This window comes from Saimiri boliviensis, chromosome X (assembly GCF_048565385.1).
Source record: "Saimiri boliviensis isolate mSaiBol1 chromosome X, mSaiBol1.pri, whole genome shotgun sequence".
Taxonomy (NCBI): Eukaryota; Metazoa; Chordata; class Mammalia; order Primates; family Cebidae; genus Saimiri; species Saimiri boliviensis.
The window spans coordinates 106,904,302-106,927,390 of record NC_133470.1 but is presented as its reverse complement, the minus strand read 5'-3'; the positions used below and the strand labels follow the sequence as shown (position 1 = coordinate 106,927,390).

Genomic DNA, 23,089 nt, shown 5'->3' with positions numbered 1-23,089 from the left:
GGTGGCCCAGGGGGGTTGCAGCTGGGGAGGTTGTCACCAAGGGTGGGCCGCCCGGGAGACGAGAGGCGAGGCGGCGAGCCCCGGCATTTTCCTTTCCCCAGCACCTGTCCCGCTTCGTCGCCGGGGCTGGGGCTGCTCCTGCGGGCGGCCTCGGAGCCTGAGCGCCAGAACCACGCACTGAGGTCGCCCAGGGTGGGGAAGTAGGGGGCCGGGGGAGGGGCGGGGCGTCAGGCCACCGCACGCAAGACCCTTCGCGCCCCCCCAGCATACACTGAGGCTAAACAGCGGGGAAGAGAGTCACACAGAGCACGAGCGAAAACGCTCGCTCTCCGACTCGAACGGCGCGTTGTTCGACCCCCCTTCCTGGAGCCGGGGGCTGGCCAGGGAAGGTGGCTCCGTTCTTCCCCCGTGGCCAGTGCGGGGTCTGCGGCTGCCCGGCGAGGTTCCGGCTTCCCCGGGGCTGGCAGGGGGAGCCCCGAGAACTGCAGGCCCGCCCCCCCTTCCTCCTCCTTCTTCCCCTCCTCCCCCACGTGTCCTCCCGGAGCCCAGCGGCCTGATCCCAGCACCCCCCTGCCACCTCCCTCCTCCTGCTTCGCCCGCTTCCCCCGCGGCTTGGAGAAGAGCAAAGTTGCAACAGTGGCAGGGGGCTCTGCCCAGGTAAAGGGGGCGCCGTGAGGCGGGGGTGGTGGGGGAATGGTGCGGCCCTGCGGCGGGGGCGGGGGGAGGATAAAGAAACTTGCTTCCCGCGGCCCCCACCCTGCGTGGGTTCCGATCTTGCGTGGAACGAGCCCTCGTGGCGAGTCGCGGCAACACTGCCGGGACCGAGGCCGGCACCTGGACCTGGACCCGGACCGCGCGTTTGGGCCGGCTCGGCGGGCGCAGGCAGCGGGCCAGGCCGGCACCCAGGCAAGGGCGGGGTAGGTGGCCGTACACCGGACCGAATTGGGGACTCCGGTGGCGTGGGCGCGGGCCGAACCGGGACCGGGCCGAGTTGGGTGGCGAAGTAGGACGTGGATTCGGGGGCGGGGCGCGGCGGGAGGGGGAAACCAGGCCTGGCCGGACTGGCCTGGGCGTGGGGGCGGGGGGCGAGTTCGGGGCACTTGCTGGGCGCTGGACCAAGCGGTAGGGCGGGGCGGCGCTAGGGGCTGGGCCGGACCCGCAGGGAGAGGGCCAGGGGAGGGAGAGCGGGGGGTGGAGTAGGGGCGTGGAGTTGTGAGCGGGGTCTGGCTCGGCCGGGGGCGAAGGTAGATCGGCGGGGCCACGAGCGGAGGGAGGGAGGCCCGCGGCAGCGCGGCGGCAGCGAAGGCCAGCTTCCGCGGAGTTTGTGCCCGGGCTTCCCGGGCTCCGGCCGCCTCACGCGCACAAATGGGGCTAGGGGACTGAGTGGTAAGCAACTCCGAGTGTTAGATGGTGATCGGGCGACGATTCCGGGAAAAGCGAGGAAAGACACTGTCTACGATTTGCCGCACCCCCACCCACCTCTTAGCATCTGGATTCTGTTCTCGTGGGGGGGGGGGCGCAGACTCTCCCTGCCACGATCTTTTTACTCTCCAGCACTCCTATCGTCTTCCCCCTTCTTCAGCCATCTGACTTTCCTAGGGGTATGTGTTTTGGGGGGTAGACAGCGACGGGGGGTATACTTTCCTTCTCGCGGCGGCAACCTGGTTCGTAGCTCATTCCTACAAGGTAGCGTCGCTTCAAGTCGCGTGGACATTGGGGCTTAATTTACCCCCCACACACAGACCCGAGCGATTTAATGGCTTTTAAGCAAAAGGACGAATACCTGGATTTCCACGGCAGGGATGAGGTTTGAAGACTGGGATTCACCCCCAGCTCACTTCCACTACCAACCCCTCTTTCTTGTGAGCCACTTCCACGGGTATCCAAACCTAGGGGGGAGGGGGGACGGGAGTATTAATGTGCTTCTCTATTTCTACACAGGGTCGGCTTGGTGAAGGACGGCTAGCCTCGGAGGGAAAGTAGACACCAGTCCAACTCAGGTCGCCCCCACCATTACTTCGGTGAGGGGGCAACGCTAAGAAGGGGATACTGGTGGGTAGGGCCCAGTATAAGGGAGGGGGCTGGGTAGTCGTCCCCAGAGGGACTCCGTGTCTTGGCGGGGAGAGAGAGAGGCGAGCCCCGGCTTCAGGGGAGGGGTTCCGGGGAGGGAGATGGGGGGGTGGCGACGACGGTAGGGGGGGCGGGAAGAAGGGGGAGTCACGCCCTGCCTGCAAGGGGAGCCTCCCTCAGGCCCCTGGGAGAAGGGGACTGAATGCGTCTGTTCTGTGCTGCTGGGCAGAGGAGATCTGGGGTCTCCACATTTGCACACTGAATCCGCACCAGTGGCCTGAGAAAGTCAGGTCCGGGCATAAGGTGGAGAGCCTTGGAAGAAACAGAGAGAACCCCTTGGCCCCGACTCACTGACCCTCTCCCTTCCTCAACCTCCCCTTTTGACGGACGTCGAGGTGGGGGGGGGGGGCGTGGGGCTCCTGCAGCCCCGCAGATTGAGCGCCTCCGCCTCTCCCGGGAGTCTAGCTTTTTGCCCGGCTTGCTGCAGCCACTGCTGCCTCCCTCTCCAGAATCCGCTCGGTCTTCTGAGCGATCCCCTCCTCCTCTCCTCCCCTCCCAGTGTCACCGGGGCTGCTTGGCTCTGCCCCCTTCGCCGCCGCTTGCTCCCTGCTTTCGTCCCTCCCTCTCTTGCTGGCTCCCTCCCTTCGCCTCCTCCTCCCCGTTCCCCCCAACCCGCGTAGGCGGCATTCTGGGAGTTGTAGTCCGATGGCGCGGGGGTTGGCGCCGCCTGCGGACCCAGCCGGACTCCACTTCCCGTCGAGCCCTGCGACCGGCACCCACTCCACCAGGCTTCGCTCGCACACAGACACACACACACACCGCTCTCCCCCTCACTCTTTCGCTCGCCGCGGCTGCTGCCAGTGTGTGGCTCTGTCTCTCCTCCGCTTTGCTGAGCCCTCCCTTCTTCCTCTCAGTTCCTAGAGTCCGACCGCCGCCGCCGCCGAGAGAGAGGAGAAGGAGGTCGGTGGTGATAAGGAGCGGAGGGGGGCATCAGATCTGGGCAGTATTAGGCGGGTGGCGGTTAAGAGGGAGTAAGAGGGAGCCCGGGTGGCGGCCTGAGCCTCCCCGCGGAGCCGACCCGGGAACAGGTGCGTCTTTTTTCTCTCTCCCCCAACCCCTCCACCCCTTTTGACTCCCCGGCTTTTTCGTATCCCCCCACCCGCTTCTTTCTATCTTAAGCCTTTCTCCAACCCTGTCCCTTCTTCTCCCTGCGGCCGCTCGGCTTGCCCCCCGGGGGCGCCGTCCTCTTCGTGTCCCCGGACGTAGCGCTCCCTGGAGCTTGCTCTGTCTTCGCCCCTCCCTTCGGGACAGCTCCCCTCCACTTCCCACCTTAGTACCCCATCCCCTGCCTTGCCCTACCCCCTCCTCGAGACCCCCTTCCCTCTTAGCCAGGTGAGTCTTGTTCGCCACGATCCGAGAGAGTCTTCTTCCCGGCTGGGCGGGGGTCTCCATGGAAACAGGGGTCGGTTGATCCTGGGGGGGGGGGAACCATAGGAATTACCCCACTCCTCGGAAAGGGAGGTGGAGGCTATGGTCTTGTTAACTACCTGACCCCGACCCCGGATCCAAGGATCCGACGATCTTCGCGAAGGGAGGCTGGCTAGCAGGGCAGGGCGAGAAAAGGCTTGTTTTTTTTTGGGGGGGGTGTCCGTGATGAAGTCTTGAAGAGACCAGGAGAAAATATCCTCCAACCTCAGAGGGGTGGTAAGACGGGTGCTCTTCAGGGCTGCTTTCTTCCCGGCGCTGGGGTGCGGGAACCATAGGGTAAGGGGTACCCCTAGGTGGCGGCGGGGCCTGGGTTCGGGAGTGGGAGTGCTGTGATGGGGGCAGGGGCAATTATCCGAGTCCCTGGAAAAAAGGCGGGGGATGACTTCGGAGCGCCCTGGCTCCGCTGCCCTCGCTCTAGGGGCGGGGGCCGCCGGGCCGGGCGCGGCGGGGAGGGGGCTTAAATTGAAGGAAGATGAGATGGGGGCAATTCACACTAGCCCCAGCAAGCCAGGGGGGAGATCCGGCGTGCAAGCCCTCCACCCGCTTCGCGCCAGGCCTGGAGGCAAGGGGTCGGCGAGCGAAGCCGAGGGCTGGAAGGAGGGAGGCTCCGGTTACGGGGCCGGGTTTCGGGATCAGGGGCAATCCCCCGGCCCTTGGAGAAGGAGGGAGAGGGATGGCCGCGAACCCCAGGGTTCCCCCACCCTGGGTTCTAAGGGGCGTGAGGAACGGACAGCAGGCCCAGCGGAGCTGGATTCGAGCGGATCGCGGCCGGGGAGTGGGAGGGCTTAGTGGTGGGCTTCGGGGGGAGCAGTCCGGCGGCGGGGCGGACGGGCGGGGCGTGGGGCTCCGGCGGGCGGCGGGGCGGGGCCGGGGCGGCGCTGCTGCCGCCGCCGCTGCCGCCGCCGCCGCTGCTGCTCCTGCTGGGGCCGCCGCAGCCGTTGCCGCCGCCGCCGCCGCCGCCGCTTCTGGGCGGAGAACCGAGGCCAAAGAGAGTCCCGTGCCGGGGCAGAGGGCGCAGGCGGCGCGCGGTGGGGAGGGGGCCGTCTTGGGGGCGGGGGCAGGCGGGGGGTGGAGCCCCCGACGGGGGGCGGTACGAGCCGGGACGACGACGACGAGGAGCCCCGGGGGCCGGGTGCATGGAGGACGAGGTGCTGGGAGAAGGAAGGGGGGTGTGGGTCCCGCGACGGGCCTCGTGGGCTTGGCTCCTCGAGGTTCGGCTTCGGGACAGAGCCCTGCAGGGGAGCTAAGAGGCCGGGGAAGGGATAGGGAGGTGAACTGGACGGTGGAGGGGGCCCTCTTCGCCGGGGTCCCGCCGAGAGGAAGGCTGGGCCAGAGGGACGTCCGGGGCAAGGCTGGGAGGAGCCGGCCGCACCTCGGCTGGGGATTTCGCGTTATGGAGGTGCGGGAGCCTGTTGTAGGGAAAGACGTGGTCGAGGGGAAAGGTGGGAGGGAAACACTGCAAACCCGGGAGGCCAACAGCACAGGCCCGTGGGGGTGCCCTTCTATTCGACTTGCACCTTCTCTCTCCCTGAGTGGAAGCACTAGCACTATGTTTTTGTTTTATTGTTTTGAAATTTTCAGTGTTGGCTGATGGAAACTGTCGATGGGGTGATCCTCATTCTTGGTGTCTGCTGAGTAGACGGTAAGGACAGGCATCCTTTGGCAAGCAAGCACCTAGCCTAGGGTTTAGAGGCTCTTTACATGAGTGTGGGAAGGGGGCCCGGTAACTTTGTGCCATAGCTTGGCTACTCTTAAGGCAGTTTGGAGGTCGTCCCTGTGGTACAGAGGTGGAGTACAATTGCAGAAATCTTCACTGAGACTTCTGGAGATGAGTTGTAGGTTAGCGTTACAGTGGTTAGCCCTGTGCTTCTTTGAACTTAGAAGGCTCTTTATCAAAAGCACGCCGTTGAGTTACGTGGGAAAATAAATGTGGATGCATTTGGGGTTGGGTGTGGATTAGGTTGATAGTAAAATTTCAGGGTTGGAAGGGACTTTAAAGGTCATCTACTTTACTGTTAATATGTCTTGTCCTTGAACGTTGGAATTGAGGAAGCTTTATTATGGGGGAGATGGTAGTTGGCACAGTGGAGGATGTTTGTTGCAGAGTTTAGGGCACTTTAATTGGATGGTGATCTCACCAGTGGTACTAAAGATGACAGTATGTAGGAAAGAAATTTGGGGGATTCCATTGGGGATTAAATGGGATAACCTAATTTTAAGAATCATCCCGGGGCTCCAAATAGAAGCAAAAGGGTGGGGAGGAGCCTGTACAATTTCAAGGGAGGTGAAAAGTTAGTAGTAAAGACTGAGTGAGCTGGGAGGAGCAAGGTGCTTGGTGAGTCAAGAGAATCTGAAGGTTGATAGTGGAGTTTAGGGACGTGGCCATCTTGACTAAGTCATGAGGATGTTGTTAGGCAGACGTCTTTTGACAGGGCAACTTAGGCAATTGCCCTTGGGGCAGATGTGAGGGATGAAAGGCACAGGCCTTGGGGCACAGACCCTGACTAAATTGACCTTAAGAGGGCTGATCCTGATACCAGCTTTGCAGCACGGGCAGGTTTCTTTTCTTTTCTTTTTTTGAGATGGAGTCTCACTCTGTTGCCTGGGCTGGAGTGCAGAGTGGCACAATCTCAGCTCACTGCAACCTCCGCCTCCTGGGTTCAAGCGATTCTCCTGCTTTACTCTCCAGAGTAGCTGGAACTACAGGCCACCGCTACCACACCTGGCTAATTTTTTGTATTTTTACTAGAGACAGAGTTTCCCAATGTTGGCCAGGTGGTCTTGAACTCCTGACCTCAGTGATCCACCCGGCCCGGTTTCTTTTTGTCCTGGCTGTAAGTCATTGATGGAGGAAGGAGAGGGGACACTGATATCTGAGTTCAAGAGAACTAGTTTTTTTTGTTGTTGTTTGTTTGTTTGTTTTTTTTAGGATAGACCAATAAGGAAGGGACAGCAAATCAAATTGTTGGCGTAGGGCAAAGAAAAGCTAAGGCCCTGGCAAGCTCTGCTGCTGGAGTCTGCGTCCGGCAGAGTGGAGGGAGTTCCATAAGACATGATGGCTGCACCAGGGACACTTATGTGGGTCTGGCTATTTTGATTTGCCAGGAAAGGGTAGAGAAAGAGGGAGGATCTCTTTCTCAATGACATAGACATTCTTGGGAAGAAAAGGGGGTTCCTCCGGAGGGCTCTGCTTTATTTATGATGCAGTTCATGAAATAGAAAAAAATGGGCCAGGTGTAGTGGCTTATACCTGTAATTCCAGCAGTTTGGGAGGCCGAGGCAGGCGGATCACTTGAGGTCAGGAGTTTAAGACCAACCTGGCCAACATGGCGAAACCCCGTTTCTATTAAAAACACAAATATTAGCCAGGTGTGGTGGGGGCGTGCCTGTAATCCCAGGTACTTGGAAGGTGGAGGCACAAGAATGGCTTGAACCTGGCAGGTGGAGATTGCAGTGAGCCAAGATCGTGCCACTGAACTCCAGCCTGAGCAACAGAGCGAGACTCCATCTAAAAAAAAAAAAAAAAGAAAGACAATTTTAGTCTGGATTATGGGTTCTAGGGAGGGGCTTCTTTGACAGAAACAGAATTATGAGAAAAAAAGGACTTGGACACTAGAAGGCAGGAAGGCAAGAAAGAAAAGTCAGGAAGAGGGTTGGTTGAACAATGAAAGGAAAAGAAAGGTGATCATTCCTGGTCCCAAGGGCCAGCTAAGGAAAAAGTCAGATCTTGAAATCTCCAGGACAATGTTTTCCACAGCAAAGTTTGAAGACTCAAAGCTCTTTGCAGTTTCATGCTGGAATCACTAATGTTGGGGTAGAGAGAAGGAAGATCTGGGGTCAAAGTAGGGTTGGGGAGAAACTGGCATTTAGAGAGAAATACAAGCGTATTTATCCATAAAGAAATAGGAAACTTAGAGATTATATACAGGTTAAAAAGGCAGAATGTGAGGGAAAAAAGAGAGGAATTACGAGCCAAAGGAGGAAGACGTTTACTCAGATATCTTTTAGAGCTGGTGTTAAGGAACGGAAAAGCTTGCCTTTGATACCCACTGCCCTGGGAGGGCCTGGGAAGCAGAAGTTAGCTGGGATCCAGGCCTTATGCATCTAAACATTAATTAGAAAATCTAGACTAAAGTAAGGATACTGAACGGGGGGAGGGAGTCACTGTCCTAAATAGAGTGGCCTTGAACGAAGGAAAAAGTGGGAATACACCGGTGTTTCCGGTCTGCAGGTGGGAAGGATCTTAGGTATTGGACGTGACTGATGGAAATTTCAGGGTGAAACTAGATAAAGAACAGGGAGTGGCATGAGAGCCTGTGGGCCAGAATTGGAGGGTGGGGTTAGAGGCATGGAAGAGAGGCTCTAATCAGGGCTTGGACTGCAGGCCAAATGGAGTAATTCATTGATTCTGGGCTGATCTAAGCTTGGGATGAAATAGAACAGTCAAAGAGAGTAGAGAGCTGTTCTTCAGGGCCAATCAGCATCAGAATCAGAGTGAAGAAACTCGAGGTCAAGTTTGGGTGGGAAAGTGAACACTGGAGTGGAACGGAGAGGGTGCTGGGGAAAGTGACAGAACTGTTGGGGAGAGTAGGAAAAGGGAGAAGCCACTGATGATTACATAACCCGGAGGGAAGACCCTCGGCCTTCGAGTTTTCAGAGAAGAGAAAGTTTCTTAAAGCCGGAGTTTGGATTAGGTGTAAGTCCATGCTTGCCAGAATGTTTAGTGTCAGGATGGCCACTAGGATACTAGTGCTGTATTTGATATAATTTCGCATATGAACTAGGCTGTAATAATGCCCATTTTTGAATGGTTATCCTTAAAATAATATAGAAACAGTTCCTTTCTAAATTAAATCATTCCCTTTCCCACTGTTCATAACTTAAAAGCAATCTTTTATGATGAGAACTTTCTTTGGTGAACTGAAGTTTCATTCTGGTCAAGAGTACAATTTAACTCTGTGTTTCTATCCCCACAATTCAAATATGCTGTTCTAGTTTCCTTCTTTTTTATTCTAAGCAGAAGCCACCCTTTTGCCATAAAGCATAAAAAATGATTTTTTTTTAAAGTAACTTCAGGCTGTATGTCAAGGTCATATTTTCCCTGGTCAATGGATTTTGATGAATTTGAATAGAACTGATGTATTATTTGTAAAATGTGGTAATTTTCAGATTTACTAATCACAGTATGTGAGGCAAGATACCTCTTCATTTGGATTTTAAGAAAACCTTAGGCTAAAGGTCCGTGAGGAATCCAGACTACCAAGGAGCGGGGAAAGCTTTGTGTTTTGGGCTTCTTTACCGTTGGTCTGCTAAGAAACAAAATTTGGTTACCTCATTACTAAGGTATGCCTAGAAATCATAGTGTTAGTGCCATTTAAGGGTACAGTTGAGTTTTGTTACAATGCTGATGTCCAGGGACAAGGAGAACAAGCAGATTTTTGTTTTTTTTCCAAGTTTTGTGGAGAAGTGCATCGTATGTGACTATGATCACAGAGGTGAGTTGATGCACTCGATACTTGAATCCATGAGATAATTATCTTCCGATGACAAGACTTTACTCAGTTTAACTTGGTGATACCACACCCTAGTTAGTATAGTACACTGCTTCTCAAACTTGAGCTCGTCAGAATTACCTGGGGGGCCTTTGGAGACAGACAACCTCAGGTTAGAGCTCTTGCTCTTCTACTTCCTAGCTGTGTGGTAGGAGGCAAGTCATGTAACTTTCTTCCCCCCCTCCCCCCGCCGAGATGGAGTCTAACTCTGTCACCCAGGCTAGAGTGCAGTGGCGCAGTCTCAGCTCACTGCAACCTCCGCCTCCTGGATTCAAGCTATTCTCCTGTCTCAGCCTCCTGAGTAACTGGGATTACAGGTGCCCACCACCATGCCTGGCTAATTTTTGTATTTTTAGTAGAGATGGAGTGTCGCTGTGTTGGCCAGGCCAGTCTCGAACTCCTGACCTTAAGTGATCGTGATCTCCCCATCTCAACCTCCCAAAATGTTCGGATTACAGGCATGAGCCACTGCACCAGCCCTTCAATTAACTTTCATTTTCTTTCTTTCTTTCCTTCTTTCTTTCTTTTCTTTTTTTTTCTTTTTCTTTTTTTTCTTTTCTTTTTTTTTTTTTTTAACGTTGGAGTCTTGCACTGTCACCCAGGCTGGAGTGCAGTGGTGCTATCTTGGCTCATTGCAACCTCTTCTTCCCAGGTTCAAAACTATTCTCCCACCTCAGCCTCCTGAGTAGCTAGGATTACAGGAACCCACCACCATACCCCGATAATTTTTGTATCTTTAGTAGGGATGGGCTTCACCATGTTGGCCAAGCTGGTCTCGAACTCCTAACCTGAAGTGATCCACCCACCTCAGCCTCCCAAAATGTTGGGATTACAGGCGCGAGCCACCATGCCAGACCTTCACTTAACTTTCTTTTTTTTGAGACAGAATCTCACTCTGTTGGCCAGGCTGGAGTATAGTGGCATGATCTCAGCTCACTGCAAACTTTGCCTCCCGGATTCAAGCAGTTCTCACAGCTTAGCCTCCCAAGTAGCTGAGATTACAAGCACCTGTCCCCATGCCTGGCTAATTTTTGTATTTTTAGTAGAGATGGGGTTTTGTCATGTTGGCCAGGCTGGTCTCCAACTGCTGACCTCAGGTGATCCTCCCGCCTCAGTCTCCCAAAGTGCAGGGATTACAGGCGTGAGCCACCAGGCCCGACTCACTTAACTTTCTTGAGCCTCAGTTTTCTCATCTGTACAATGGAGATGATAATACCAATTTCGCAGGGCTGTGAGGGTTACATAAAATGATGCCAGGCCCATAGTAGGTGCCAATAAATGGGACCTATTATTATATTATTATCTAATTTTTCTTTTTCAATTGTATTCTATTATGTTATAGTAAACATGGAGGCAGCATGAAAACTATCAACAACTCCTGACTGGTTCCCTTATATCTTGATTCTCTGTCCTCTTTCTCCGTATTCCTGTTGTATTCGTACACATTTAGCATTTATAATGTGCTAGGAAGAAAGAGCTTGACTCATCACTGCATCTACCTTTGAGGTGGAAGTGGTGACTTCTTTAACTGCTATACTGTAACACCACTCAATATTTCAGGACAGGAACTGAGGTGTGTACATCCAGTTGAAACTTTAGTGGACATTTTGGGCCATGGGTGACATTTTAAAAAACCATTGCTTTTTGAAAAGGGCTTTTGAAAAGAGCTGCTGTGTTTATTTTATTTTATTTTATTTTATTTATTTATTTTGAAACCAAGTCTCACTCTGTTGCCCAGGCTAGAGTGCAGTGGTGTGATCTCGGCTCACTACAACCTCTGCCTCCTGGGTTCAAAAGATTCTTCTGCCTCAGCGTCCCGAGTAGCTGGAACTACAGGTGTGAGCCACCACACCCAGCTAATTTTATGTATTTTATTTATTTATTTATTTATTTATTTATTTATTTATTTATTGAGACAGAGTTTTGCTCTTGTTGCCCAGGCTGGAGTACAATGACGCAATCTCAGCTCACTTCAATGTCCGCCTCCTGGATTCAAGTGATTCTCCTGCCTCAGCCTTCCAAGTAGCCAGGATTACAGGCACCCGCCACTACACCCGGCTGATTTTTGTATTTTTTTCTAGTAGAGATGGGGTTTTGCCATATTGGTCAGGCTGGTCTCAAACTCCTGACCTCAAGTGATCCATCCACCTTGGCCTCCCAAAGTGCTGGGATTACAAGTGTGAGCCACTGTGCCTGGCCTATTTATTTATTTTTGAGACAGGGTCTGGCTCTGTTGCTTCAGCCTCCCGGGTAGCTGGGACAGGCTGCCACGCCCAGACAATTTTTTTTTAATTTTTATTTTTAGTAGAGACAAGATCTCCCTATGTTGCCCAGGCTGGTCTCAAATGCCTGAGCTCAAGCATTCCTCCTGTCTTGGCTTCCCAAAGTGCTAGGATTATAGGCATGAGCCACTGTGCCTGGCAGAAAATATTCTTTTTATTTTATTTTTGTTTTTGAGATGGAGTCTTGCTCTATTGCCCAGGCTGGAGTACAGTGGTGTGAACACCGCTCACTGCAGCTTCAACATCCCAGGCTCAAGTGATCTTCCCACTTCAGCCTCCCGAGTAGCTAGGACCACAGGCCCATACCACCAGGCCCAGCTGATTTTTAAAAAATGTTTTGAGCCAGGCACAGTGGCTCACACCTATAATCCCACCACTTTGAGGGGGCCGAGGCTGGCAGATTGCTTGGGCCCAGGAATTTGAGACTAGCCTAGACAACATGGCAAAACTCCACCTCTACAAAAAATACAAAAATTAGCTGAGTGTGATAGCCACATCTGTGGTCCTAGCTTCTGTGGAGACTGAGGCAGGAGGATTGATTGAGCCCAGGAGATCAAGTCTGCAGTGACCTATAATGACAACATTGCACTCCAGCCTGGGCAACAGAGTAACACTTTATTTCAAAAAATTGGTTTTTTACTTTTTATAGAGACAGCATCTCCTCTATGTTGCCGGACTGGTCTGGAGGTCCTAGACTCAAGGGATCCTTCTGCCTCAGCCTTCCAAAGTGCTGGGATTGCAGGTGTGAGCCACCATGATGACCAAGAATATTTTTTCTATTAGGTTGGTGCAAAAATTATTGCAGTTTTTGTCATTACTTTCAATGGCAGAAACTGCAATTACTTTTGCACCAACCTAATATAATAGTCTTGGGGAACCTATGGACTGGTAGCAGGATGATTCAATAGTGCGAGTCTGAAACTCTGAGGCAGAGGCAGTGGCTCAGGCCTTTTTTTTTTTTCAGCAAACATTCACAAAGTTTATACCATCTGCTAGGAACAAAATATTTTACAGTGTCACAGTGACCCACAAAGAATATTGTTACTTTGGACAACTGAAATAATTCCATATCAGGGTTGAATTAAGTGGCAGCATCATTTTTGTTGGGGCAGTGAGCTTCCAGTCCTTATTATAGATATTCCACTGCTGGCTTGAGCTGGGTCCTGAATACTGCCATTTCCTGGACTCGCTGGCGAAGGCATCCTGCATCAGCAGGCAGTTTCATTGCCTTCCTATCCTCTCCGAGCCCCTTCGTAGCCATCCTGCTTATCAGATACCCGAAGTTCGGGTCAGTTATCCTCAGGGAGCCCGTCTGATTGGTTCTGTGGGTCCCACACCTCCAAGGATCCCCATGCCCTTCATGTGATGCTTAACCCTTTGTTTATGCTCATTCTCACCTGGGCAGCAGGTAGCTATCAGACCCTCTCTCACCTTTCCTTCAACCTTCTTCCACCTCTATTTGAGCTCCTGTAGCAGCCTTGCCCATGACGTCTTTCCTGTAGCTCCGCTGATAATAAAGTACTTTGGGAGGCAGACGTGGGCGGATCACTTGAGTCCAGGAGTTCAAGACCAGCCTGGGCAATGTGGCAAGACCCTGTCTCTATAAAATAATACAAAAATTACCTGGGTTTTGTGGTGCCAGGCATGGTGGCATGTGCCTGTAGTCCCAGCTACTTGGGAAGCTGAGGTGGGAGGGCCATTTGAGCCCAGGACTATAGCTACAGTAAGCTGTGATTATGCCACTGCCCTTAACCCCGGGTGACAGAGTTGAGACCCAGTCTCAAAATAACAACCACTCTTTGAGCTAATACTGTTTAATGAAAGCTATATAGATATACCTTTGAATGAGTAACATATATAAAGTTAGTTGAACCCATAGCTGAGTCTGTTCTACTGTGAGAGAATAGAAAGAATAACCTTATAATGGTCTTTCCAAATATCTGTGTATGTAGTCCAGGAGACTTTTATAAAAGCAAAAGTTGGGTGAGGAAGAAATGTCTTTTTTAAAACAATTTTTATTTATATATTTATTTATTTGGAGACCAGGGGCTGGCTAATTTTTGTATTTTTTGTAGAGATGGGGTTTCACCATGTTGCCAAGGCTGGTCTGGAACTCCTGGGCTCAAGCGATCTGCCTGCCTCGGCCTTTCAAAGTATTGGGATTACAGGCATGAGCCAGTATACCCGGCCAGGAATCATCTTCATATGAAAAATTGCATATCATGAATATGGCATACTGAAATGGAGACACCAGAGGGCCATTGTCACAGTCTATGGCAGGCAGGACCCAGAAGATCTCAAAAGGGATTCAGAACGTCTCATATTATAATGATTCAACATTGGAGTGTGAAAAATACACTAAATATTCATATGGTTGTAGTGAAGAACGAGATTAAGGAAAGCCAATTCATGTTTTTGGTCTAGCGGAAATTAGAAGTACTCAAAAAATAACCCTAGCTATTTAAGGTGACATTTGGAGGTTGCTTTGCATTTTGAAGGAACTGATTAATTTCACAATGATCACTTAAGTTTTCTAGATGTCTATGACATCTAGAAGTTGTATAAAATCTTGTAGATAGAGCCTAGGTCTAGTATAAAGCTGTGAGGAGGTATTTTTGTTAAATGGAGTAAAATGATTTTCTTACAGCAGGAAATGGAAGTGAGTCCTGTTTGAATAATAGGAAAAAAGTATCATTAGCAATGATACTTTCTACTATTTAATGATACTTTCTACTATTTAATGATACTTTCTATTAGCATACTTTCTACCTATGATTAGCAATAGGTAGAAAGCAAAAAGAATCTGGTGGTATAAAAATGTAACTGAGGCCAGACATGCTAGCTCATGCCTGTAATCTTAGCACTTTGGGAGGAAAAGGCAGGAGGATCGTTTGAGACCAGGAGTTTGAGACCAGCCTAGGCAACACAGGGAGAACCTGATTGTACTGAAGAATTTTTTGTATTAGCCAGGTGTGGCATACACCTATAGTCACAACTGCTTGAGAGGCTGAGGTGGGAGGATTGCTTGAGCCTGGGAGGTCAAGGCTGCAATGAGCTATGATCATGCCATTGTACTCTAGGCTGGGTTACAGAGCAAGATCCATCTCAAAAAAAAAAAAAAAAAAAAAAGAAAAGAAAAGAAAAAGAAAAAGAAATGTAAGCGAAAGATTAAAACTTTTGCATTGGACGACTTCATTCTTGTAATAGATTACCTGTGGTCCTTTTTGTTTTGTTTTGAGACTGGGTCTAACTTTTGTGGCTTAGGCTGGAGTGCAGTGGCACAATCTCAGCTCTGACTCCCGGGTTCAAGAGATTCTGCTGCCTCAGCCTCCCAAGTAGCTGGGAGTACAGGTGCTGGTCACCATGCTTAGCTAAATTTTTGTATTTTTAGTGGAGACAGGGTTTCACCATGTTGGCCAGGCTGGTCTCGAACTCCCGACCTCCAGTGATCCTCGCGCCTCAGCCTTCGAAAGTGCTGGGATTACAGGTGTGAGCCACCACGCCTGGCCAGCCTATGGTCCTTTTATAAGTATGTTCATATTATTCCCAATTTTTGGTAGGGACTAGTAGTTTATTCCCATTTTGCAGGTGACATGGTAAATGGACATAGAGAGATAGTCTGAGATGGCTGAGAAGTGGGGACTGGGAGTGTTCTCCAAGTTTTCCCACCCCAGTGTAGGCTATGGGTGCTAGAGTATATCACTTTTCAAGGCATTACTTGATAAGATGGTTCTGTCTAATATTGCTGCTGTTTGAGTAGATGGTTCTGAATGGATTTTGGATGTTCCTAAACTTCAGATTGACCCTGAAAGGATGGGATCCAGCACTAGTGAGGAGAGCGAAAAGGGTATAGCATGGGTCTGGATGCTAATGCTCACAGAGGAGCTCCAGGGAGATTGCGAGCCCTGGCTGCTCAGCTGAGATGACTGTCCAGCGTCCTGAGGCGACTACTTTGGGGTAACTCCATTCATTTGAATGAGTAAACGCTCATGTGTTTAACAGGCAGTTAACATTCCTTTGTATGCAGTCTCATAAATGTTTATAGGTAAGGTTTTAGACATGGAAGTACCCAAAGAATCTATGAAAGGGTCCATGCTAGACCCGTGTGCCGGCAACTACTTAGGCTTCCCTCTAAGTACCAGAATTCATGTATCTGGGCAAAAGATACAATATGCCTTATAAGACTGATCCCTTGGGGTAGATACCAGTAGAAACATTTGGATAGGAAAAAAATCCAGGGGAAGTAGAAAGTGCTAGAATAGACTTTTAGTCAGGCAGAACTTTGGGATGAACCGCACAAAGGGCCCTTCTTTCTCCTTTAAATTGCCTGGCAGATTATTTCTAGTTGATTTTTTTGGTGTGGTGGTAGAGGAACCCACTTGGCATGAAGGGAAGGAAAGTAAAGTGTTTGGGGCATGTCTATGGGACTCTTTTTTTTTTTTTTTTTTTTTTTGAGATGGAGTCTCGCTCTGTTACTCAGGCTGGAGTGCAGTGGCATGGTCTTGGCTCACTGCAATCTCTGCCTCCCAGGTTCAAGCGATTCTCCTGCCTCAGCCTCCTGAGTAGCTGGGATTATAGGTGCACACCACCATGCCTGGCTAATTTTTGTATTTTTTAGTAGAGATGGGGTTGCACTGTGTTGATCAAGGCTGGTCTCAAACCCCTGGCCTCAAGCGATCTGCCCACTCCGGCCTCCCAAAGTGCTGGGATTACAGCATGAGCCACTGCGCCTGGTGTGTCTCTGGGACTCTTACGTTTCAGGGTATGATACTTGGTTAATGGTAGGGAAAGATGAGGGGTTATAGATATTGGGGGAAAAGCCTGAGGAGAATTTTAGAATACCCTTATATGTATTAAATAATTAAAGAACAGTTTATTTATTTATTTATTTTGACACGGAGTCTAGCTCTGTCACCCAGGCTGGAGTGTAGTGGCCTGATCTTGGCTCACTGCAACCTTTGCCTCCCAGGTTCAAGCGATTCTCCTGCCTCAGCCTCCCAAGTAGCTGGGATCACAGGCGCACACCACCACGCACAGCTAATTTTGTATTTTTAGTAGAGACAGGGTTTTGGTGTGTTGGTCAGGCTGGTCTTGAACTCCTGACCTCTAGTGATTCACCCACCTCTGCCTCTCAAAATGTGGGGATTACAGGCATGAGCCACTGCACCCGGCCAGAACGGTTTAAATTGGGGGAACTGGCCAAGCCTGTAATACCAGCACTTTGGGAGGCCGAGGCGGGTGGATCACGAGGTCAAGAGATCGAGACCATCCTGGTCAACATGGTGAAACCCCGTCTCTACTAAAAATACAAAAAATTAGCTGGGCATGGTGGCGCGTGCCTGTAATCCCAGCTACTCAGGAGGCTGAGGCAGGAGAATTGCCTGAATCCAGGAGGTGGAGTTACGGTGCGCCATTGCACTCCAGCCTGGGTAACAAGAGCGAAACTCCATCTCAAAAATAAATAAATAAATAAATAAATAAATAAATAAATAGGGGGAACTTCCTCACTGGGGGCAGGGGTTGCGGTATGTAGTGAAGTCGGGAAAACAGGAATGTTAGTTTCCTAACATCGTCGTTGAATACACGTGGAAAAAGGCAGAGTAATCAGGAGGGCAAGCTCTATGGTAGGAGTTCCACATCTAAAGCCAGGTAAAGTTGTCCTTGCTGGGTATGTGTACACTTTCCCATGGAAAACAATGAGCAGTTTTGCCTTCTCTCTAAAAGACTTCTGAGCAGAAGTCACGCCGTTTTCCCTTTAGCCCTGAGATCTCAGTGTTAGTGGTCTCTTGGATCTCCTCAGGGGTGTCTTAGATGCTGTGTTCCTTAAGTGGAATGATGGGGTGGCCTCTCCTTTTGCTGCTGTAAAGTTTGCCTCTGTCTTATGGGAGCTTTACCACGAGTTCTGGGTCTCTATTGGAGGAGTAGTTCCCAAAGTTGGCTTTCTTTACTCATTAGTCATCACTGACCCAGCCCTCCTCCTTAAACTGTCTACTGGCCACGCCTATCCTCTTGAGGACAGATTCAGGGCCAGGCTTCAAGATGAATATTTTCCAGCTCTTTCATTTTTTAAAGTCATAATTGCTTCCAGGTCACCAGGCAGTATGAACCAGAAGGAGCCTGGGAGAGCATGACCACATTTCGTTTAAATGAGAGCTTCTTAAGCTTGGGTTTCTAGTTTACTGTCTCTATAGTAGAGTCCAAGCATGAATAAATGGGTAGGTTTCATGCTATATGTAAAAGACCTAGTTGTGTTCCATACATTGCCAGCTATGAGTGTTCTGCGCTTAAGGGGTCTTTGGCCACAAAGGGAGCTACATAATCCTGAAGTACTTTTCAGCTGCATGAACACCCTGTCTGATCATTTTTATTTGTTTATTTATTTATTTATTTATTTATTTATTTATTTTTGAGACAGGGTCTTGCTTTGTCACCCAGGGTGGAGTGCGGTGGTACAACCTCAGCTCACTGCAGCCTCAACATCCTGGGCTCAAGGGATCCCTCCCACCGCAGCCTCCTGAGTAGCTGGGACTACAGGTGTGCACCATTACACCAGGCTATTATTATTATTATTATTATTATTATTATTATTTTTGTAGAGAGAGGTCTCACTATGTTGCCCAGGCTGGTCTCAAACTCCTGGGCTCAAGCAGTCCTCCTGCCTCAGGCTCCCAAAGTGCTGGGATTATAGACGTGAGCCACCACACATGGCCTGGTCCTTTTTAAGGTTAAAAACTTTCTAAACAGGGCCTACCTCAGTCAAAAACATTTGTCAGATAGATACTGTCTGTGTTACCTCCTTGAATGTCCTTCTCTTCCTCATATACATGGTGACAATCATGCTTTTGCTTGTAATTGTTGTGAAATCTGCCTGTTTTGGCATCTTCATTTCAAAACAAAACAAAACAAAAAAATCCTACCCCATCTGTAAAATCTCCTTTGAGATTTTAGTGCTGCCTGTCCCCTATTACTAAATCCCCCAGCCCTGACATGGGCTATAATTTAATATTATTCCTCCCCTTCTGAGAACACATTCTCTCTAAACTTTTCTAAAACGTCTGTCTTCAGTGCTTCCCCACAGTATTTCAGTTTGGCTCATGATGGTGAAATATTTCAGTTTCCCCTATTTCATTTTTTTTTTCCTTTTTGGTTGTTACATGCCATGGGCTTTTCTTTTATGCCTATTACGCCTGCCCTTGTCTTCTAGTGTGTTCTATTTGGATTTGTTTTAAAGATCTCTGCTTCATCATGGTTTCTCTTCCACTACCCACTCGCCCTCAGCTTAGGTACCATTTTTCACCATTTTAAAGTTATTGCGGTCAGGCACAGTGGCTCATGCCTATAATCCCAGCACTTTGGGAGGGTGAGGTGGGCTGATCACGAGGTCAGGAGTTCGAGACCAGCCTGGCCAACATGGTGAAACCCCGTCTCTAACTAAAAGTACAAAAATTAACTGGGTGTGCTGGCACACACCTGTAATCCCAGCTACTCCGGAGGCTGAGGCAGGAGAATCGCTTGAACCCAGGAGGCGGAGGTTGCAGTGAGCCGAGATTGCACCATTGCATTCCAGCCTGGGTGACAGAGTGAGACTCTGTCTCAAAAAAAAAAAAAAAAAGTTATTCCCCTTCCATTAGCATTTTCTTTTCGGTTTCCCCTGTTCTGCAGTGTAGTGATTGTCTCTGGCTACCTGCTCTCGGCTGCCCATTTGTTGGATTCATTTTTTTGGATCTTGGGCAGGCCTTTTACTTCTCTGTGCATGTGGCTTCTAAATTGAAGGTTTACATACATACATACATATATATATATTTCAGCTACACTTATGGCTTTGGGTTGGCAGAGCATGTGCTCTCCTTTTTTTTCACCATGACTTGGATATGTCTTTTGAGGTTTTTTTCCCCTCAAAGTGGGGATAGCTCACAGTGGTTCCTCTGCCTTCCAGGCAGTGACCAGCATTGGTTCTTGGGCCATGCAGCTGTTCATTTCTTTAAGAATTACATGGTTGTGACATCTGGGAAAATCCTTTGAGGTATTTCATATCCTTATGCCTGTGCTTCCTGGGTCATTTGGGATTACCAGGTTTCTTCCAAGTTCCTTTTTGGAACTTTGCTTTTGATATGATGATTCCCATCAGAGAGAAGGAGAGTGGGCGGAATCACGGGGGGAGGTGGGAAGGGAGAACACATGAGTACCGGTGCTTCAAGCAAAAGCAAGCCCGCATACAAGTGTGTAAACCAGCGGCGCCTACCAAGTGTGGCATGCCTGCAAGGCTTTTCCTTTTCACTCACCTCCCCTGGGATACTAATTTGATTGGATATAATATAATAAAACAAACCCCTAGGGAATCAGAATCTTCAGGACTGAGACCTAGGAATCTGTATCTTGAACAAGCTCCTGGGTGATTCTGGCTGGGGAAACATTGTTTGACATTGATGGTCCTGGCTCCTCCCTTCTGTGAGCATTTACACAGTCAGGAGCCTGTTCTCTAGTGCCACTTTAGAGGTTCCCTTTGCTTTCCATCTGGCTTGGGAAGACCATTCCTTGGCTTTTTGTATAGACCACATAGCTCAGTGTCAGTGTTCTCCTGCTCATGTTTCTAAAACTCCCCTCATCTGCAAAGGCTACTGTTAATTAGCAGTACTGGGCTTCAGATAGGAAGTAGTGCTCTTGGGACAAAATCGGGATAGAATATTGGGAGGCAAAGATTTAAGTGGATGCTTCATCTTGAGGATCTTGTGAAAATGGGGGCATCTAGAATCAGCGTTGCTCTTTATGTGGTAATAACATGTGTATTATGTAGTAATCATTTTGATGTTTTAACTTGGCTTTATTATTTATTTATGTATTTTTGGCCTAAGAGCTCATTATCTAGGTGATGTTATATGATGTTCTATTTCCAAATGCCAGGGTTCCCCCTCTGATTTCTGTCCCAGACCCTACATACTACTAATCCTCTCTAAATAGAACAAAACGAAACCTGAGAGTGAAAAATCCATTGTCACTAATGTCTGCTGCCTATAGATACTTAGGTAGCAACTAAAACTTGTACTTTGTGTTGAAACACATCTTTTTTTTTTTTTTTTTGAGATAGGGTCTCTCTCTGTTGCCCAGGCTGGAGTGCAGTGGCACAATCTCAGCTCACTGCAACCTCTGCCACCTGGGCTCAAGTGGTCCTCCGACCAAGTTTCCCAAGTAGCAGGAACCACAGAGGTGCACACCTGGCCTTTTTTTTATATTTTTAGTAGAGATGGGGCTTTGCCATGTTGCCCAGGCTCATCTCGAACTCCTGAGCTCAAGTGACCCACCTGCCTTGGCCTCCCAAGGTGCTGGGATTACAGATGCGATCACAGTGGGATTACAGGCGACTGCACTGGGCTGAAATGCTTTTATGGTAAGAACAGCTCCTTCCATTGCTTGAGTCCTCTTTTTTTTTTCTTTTTTTTTGAGACAGAATCTGTTGCCCAGGGTAGAGTACAGTGGCACCATCTCAGCTCACTGCAACCTCCGCCTCCTGGGTTCAAGTGATTTTCCTGCCTCAGACTTCCAAGTAGCTGGGACTACAGGTGCCCACCACCATGCCCAGTTAATTTTTGTATTTTTAGTAGAGATGGGGTTTCATCATATTGGTCAGGCTGGTCTGGAACTCCTGACCTCAGGTCATCCACCCACCTTGGCCTCCCATGTGCTGGGATTACAGGCGTGAGCCACCACACCTGGCCGAGTCCTCTAATGCTTGGTAGAGAGAAAAGATGAAAAGAGTACCTGGGGCATCAGCAAATTGGCTGGGCTGGTTTTGTTTTTGTTTTTGAGTTTTTAGACAGGGTGTCACAGTCACCTAGGCTGGAGTGCAGTGGTACAATCTCAGCTCACTGCAGACTTGACCTCCTGGACTCAGGTTATCCTCCCACCTCAGCCTCCTAAGTAGCTGGGACTCCGGCACCTGCCATCATGTCCTGTTATTATTTTTGTATTTTTTGTAGAGAGGGGTTTTTCCATGTTAGCCAGGCTGATCTTGAACTCCTGGCCTCAAGTGTCCTCCCACCTCAACCTCCCAAAGTTCTGGGATTACAGGTGTGAGCCAGTGTTGTTTGTGAAAGTGGGGATATTCCAAGATATTCTGAGAAACAATCAAAACTTGATTAACCAAGATGTTCAGGGAACGGGGTCCTTGTTAAAAATATTTCTAAAATTATTCTAACCCACATAACTGTCTTGCAATGTTAAAAGATAATTGTCAGAAAAAAGGTAAAAAATCATGACTCGTACAGATATAAAAATGAACACGTGTTAAAGATTTTATTTTACTCATTAATCAACAAGAGAACCAGACAGATGTTATAGCTGGCTCAAACAAAAAGTCAAAAAGCACAAATTTATATGGAGTAAAGGAACTGAATTGCAAATGGAGGCAAAAGTAGTTTTTCCACAGTGGGGAGGAAAGTGAATCCAAACTCTTTGCGACAAGACAGACTTTGCATATCCATCAGTTACTTGCAATTTACAGAGATGCAAAATAGCTTGAAGACAATAACCTGAGGTAAAATCAGGTAGCCCAGAAGGTTATACAAAGACGGTGTATAGTTTTTTTCATTGGAGAACAAAGGTTTTTCTTTTTTGTTTCTTTTCTTTTCTTTCTTTCTTTCTTTTTTCTTTTTGAGGCAGAGTTTCACTCTTGTTGCCCAGGCTGGAGTGCAATAGCACAATCTCAGCTCACTGCAACCTCTGCCTCCTTGGTTCAAGCGATTCTCCTGCCTCAGCCTTCCAAGTAGCTGGGATTACAGTCATGCACCACCATGCCTGGCTAATTTTTGTATTTTTAGTAGAGACAGGGTTTCTCCATGTTGGTCAGGCTAGTCTTGAACTCCCGACCTCAGGTGATTCGCCCACCTTGGCTTCCCAAAGTGCTGGTATTACAGGCGTGAGTCACCACACCTGGCCTGGAGTACAAAGATTTTTCTATAGTAAGCAAACATGGTGGATGATTTTGTGTGTGTGGCAGTTGGAGGGGGGTGACTTTGTTTTTTGTGATTTCTCAGGGCCATCACTTCAGTTCTTATCCAGAATTCAGTTCCATATAACATGCATTTACTGAGTAGTTACTATAGGTAAGGTGTTGTGGAGGAATCAAAGACAAAAAAGGATTTTTTTTTTTTTTTTTTTTTTTTTTTTTTGAGACGGAGTCTCGCTGTGTTGCCCAAGCTGGGGTGCAGTGCTGCAATCTCTGCAACCTCCACCTCCTGAATTCAATCGATTCTCCTGCCTCAGCCTTCTGAGTAGCTGGGATTACAGGCACGTGCCACCACGCCCAGCTAATTTTTGTATTTTTAGTAGAGACAGGCTTCACCATGTTGGTCAGACTGATCTTGAACTCCTGACCTCGTGATCTGCCTGCTTCGGCCTCCAAAAGTGCTGGGATTACAGGCGTGAGCCACTATGCTTGGCTGAAGGATGCTGTTTCTTACCTTAGGTAGCTGATTGTCTGGTGGGGGAGACGACTATGCCATGCCTTCAACTAACCAAGCTAGAGAGGAGAATAAGAACCAGTGCTGTGGAAGAGATAGGGTTAAATTTTGAGGAGAACCAGAGAGGGAGGGGTTAACTGAATGACAAGATGACATTTAAGCTGGGTCTTGAGGGAAGACACGAAGAGGAAGAGGGGGAACCAGAAGAGGCCGTTTCAGGGTGAGGAGGCAGAAGAGTCCT

At 49.3% G+C, this 23,089-nt stretch overlaps 1 protein-coding gene across 7 annotated transcripts in view; it reads left to right on the top strand.

The window, feature by feature from the left end:
• The first annotated feature begins 559 nt into the window (after nucleotides 1–559).
• The window catches only part of BCORL1 (BCL6 corepressor like 1), a 76,449-nt gene continuing 53,919 nt past the window's right edge, over nucleotides 560–23,089 (top strand). For 2 of the 7 annotated variants that reach the window (XM_039464120.2, XM_039464117.2), the window contains exons 1-2: nucleotides 1,239–1,386; nucleotides 1,942–2,021. The gene's annotated coding sequence lies outside the window, so the exon portion shown is untranslated. The other 5 variants (XM_074392149.1, XM_074392147.1, XM_074392148.1 and 2 more) reach the window with 5 other exon arrangements.